Source organism: Schistocerca americana, chromosome 6 (assembly GCF_021461395.2).
Source record: "Schistocerca americana isolate TAMUIC-IGC-003095 chromosome 6, iqSchAmer2.1, whole genome shotgun sequence".
Taxonomy (NCBI): domain Eukaryota; kingdom Metazoa; phylum Arthropoda; class Insecta; order Orthoptera; family Acrididae; genus Schistocerca; species Schistocerca americana.
The window spans coordinates 428780702-428784144 of NC_060124.1; positions in this window are offsets into that span (position 1 = coordinate 428780702).

A 3443-nucleotide genomic window follows, 5' to 3' on the forward strand; every position below is an offset into this window, starting at 1 on the left:
CGCAATAGCTGGCTCTCAATAACGGTTACTTCAAAAATGACTCTAAGCACTATGGGACTTAACATCTGAGGTCATCAGTCCCCTAGAATTTAGAACTACTTAAACCTAACTAACCTAAGGACATCACGCACATCTATGCCCGAGGCTGGATTCGAACCTGCGACCGTTGCAGCAGCGCGGTTCCGAACTGAAGCTCCTAGAACCGCTCGGCCACATCGGCCGGCAATAATAACAGTTACTGTCTGTACATTACAAGTAGGAACATAATGGTAATTATAGGTAAAATCCTTACAAATGGCGGAACACTGCTGACTTGGGCAAGAGGTTCTTTTGTTTGTTTAACTATATGAAATTAATGCTATTGAAATAGTTGAGTAATTGTATCTTTTGTTTATATCCTAATATAGTTAGAATATTTGTAGCCAGTTGCCACTTCTTCAATGCTGTTAATGTAATATGACATTTAAATCTGGCTCAACCATTAGCATGGGGACCCAGAAACTGATTTATCGCTAGATCCAGATCGTGGCTGGACACTTTAGTCACAACACATTATGGGAAATACGGTTAACTACATAACACAAGAAATCATAGACGCTATTATTTCAATAAAAAGAATCTTTGAAATGAATACTTTAACCGTCTATTTATGAAAACTAAGTGGAGTACTTCAAAACTTATGTTTACTAAATAATTATGTACTTCACAACTCCACAAGGTTTATTAATCTTTGTTAAAGAAGATAAGTGCTTTTCAGTTCAGTAAAATAGGATACTCGATTTCAAATAGCACTTGGGATAGGACTCTGTCTAGGTAAATGAACAAGGATAAAACACGGTGACTCAACATAAATTTTACAGAACACAAAATTATTATTGAAAACGAAACCATATAAATGGTCCATGCAGTGACACAGTACTCAACTGATAATTCGAGCTGAAGGTGGGGGCAGCGTCGATCTCCTGAGCTATTGAAAAAAGGGCCTCAGAAGTATTTATGGCTCCTCCTGTGTGACGATCTCTAAAAATTCCCATCTTAGCGTAGGATTCTCATAGCACAAGGACTAACCAAAGTATGTCATGAATAATAAGCCGCATTACTTCCACATCTGAGGCTGTATTATATAATCTAGCAGTTCTCCTCGCCTCTTTCATTTCACAAGACGCGCTCTCTTTGCCTTCTAGGCATTGACAGATTCACGCCACACAGGAGGTTTGCGGCTCGACCGCCAGATCCACCTTTTAAATTCAAACCTAACCAGTTCCGTTGAGGAGGGACTTTCCTTCAAGTTTCACATGATAGCAAACCTACTTTTTCTATGCATGGACCAATATTATAATTAAATTTTTAGATTTTACATTCTTTTACAGCACTTTACTTTTGAAATGGATTAATTATAATTATATAAATTATCATAATAATTGTTAAAACATTTACACGGATGTGAAATCAAAGAAGATAGTTATACAGAAATCACATTCAGAAAAAAACAGGCAAAGAAATTAGATAAGCTCATTGGAGACAATATCGATAATAGCGTTAAAAGCTCATTTGCGCTTTGGTTATTCAAGTGAAAAGTTTTCCGAATTGATTATGGCTGCACGACGGCAATTAACAAACTTTGACTGCGGAATGGTAGTTGGAGCTAGTCACATGGGAATTACATTTCGGAAATCGTTAGGAAAGTGAATATTACGAGATACATTGTGTTAAGAGTGTTCCGAGAGTAACTGCTTTCAGGCATCATCTCCCACCACGTAGAACGCAGTGGCCATCGTCCTTCACTTAAGTGGGAACGACAGGGTGACGGACGAAAAATGTTGCTCAAATTCAGGATCTTGTTTCTCCGTGCTGGAATGTAGTAGACAAATGGGATTTGTTGCAATGAATACAGCATACATTGTAGTTTTATTTATATTTTTTACTTAAAAATATTAATATCTGTATAATGTAATTTGGATTTCCCCGAGGCAGCTCTAAAAGGAGGGGCATCGACGATTGGCGCTGTAACTCCGGTTGTGGTTATCTGAAACATGAAATTAACATGTCACCCTGATCGCTACAGATGTAATTTTAGTTTATCGTAGGCATTTGCAAAAAGAATTGCCGAAATTACAGATTTTTGAAGAAAATGGCCATTTTTAGACCCCTCCTTTCTAGTCGAAGAAAATACTAAACATCAACATAAAAGAAATCGGCTACTATGAACTGAACACAATTCGATTTGCTTCAAGGGAGACGAAAAATCATTAAAATCGGATGAAAATTTGTAGCTTGGACGATGATAACAATGCCGAAAGAAAAGGTTTGGAGAAAAACGAGCTTAAAAATTGTCAACTACTTATCACAAAGAAAGGTGTAGAAAGCTTGAAACTTGAGGCCTATCATCGATTCCTGGTCCGCAACAACTATCGCTCCGGCTAGCGAATGCCCGCTTTCCGCTACTTTGACCCTATAAGCCCTCATTTTCGTCCTCAAAGCCCTTTTCGTCGCTGAGCGCATCGCCGCTGGGCGTCTCTATCTCCACAGAATCGGCGCTTTTCATCGAGTATTTTGATTTGAAGAGCATTTGCCACTTACATTAATGCAGTATGGCCTACATTGAATGGACATACAGCCAAATTTTCAGCAATGTTGAAAATTTTGCTTCGGCTGGATGTTATTTTTGTAGCGTATCTCCAAATGAGACCATTGAAACTTTCGTTCACATTTTGAATAAAAGCACCCAAACAAAACTCCAGTAAATCTGATTTATTCAAAGCGGTATAAATAGGTGTGATATCGATAACGACTTGTGGCAATGTCAACGAAGGGAGCGTGAGCGCAGAACCGATTCTCTAACGCCGAAGCGTGCCGTGCACGCTCGGCATCAAACGCTCACAGAATCGTTACTTTTTGGAGATGGTGCATAATATTTTGGGGAATAATTCGTCAATATATCTACATTAGAATTGCGTAATAAAAAAATTCGAGTTTTTTCGACCGTCGCCCTATCGTTCCCCCTTAAAGAGCGAGAGAAGCAGCGTTTGGTTAGAGTTGTCAGTGCTAACAGACGAGTAACACTGCCTGAAATAACCTCAAAAATGTCCGCCCCGGTAGCTGAGTGGTCAGCGTGACAGACTGTCAATCCTAAGGGCCCGGGTTCGATTCCCGGCTGGGTCGGAGATTTTCTCCGCTCAGGGACTGGGTGTTGTGTTGTCCTAATCATCATCATTTCATCCTCATCGACGCGTAGGTCGCCGAAGTGGCGTCAAATCGAAAGACCTGCACCAGGCGAACGGTCTACCCGACGGGAGGCCCTAGCCACACGACATTTCCATTTTATTACCTCAAAAATCAATGTGGGACGTACGAGTAACATATCCGTTAGGAGAGTGAGGCGAAATTTGGAGTCAATGGGCTATGGCAGCAGACGACCGACGCGAGTACCTTTGCTAACAGCA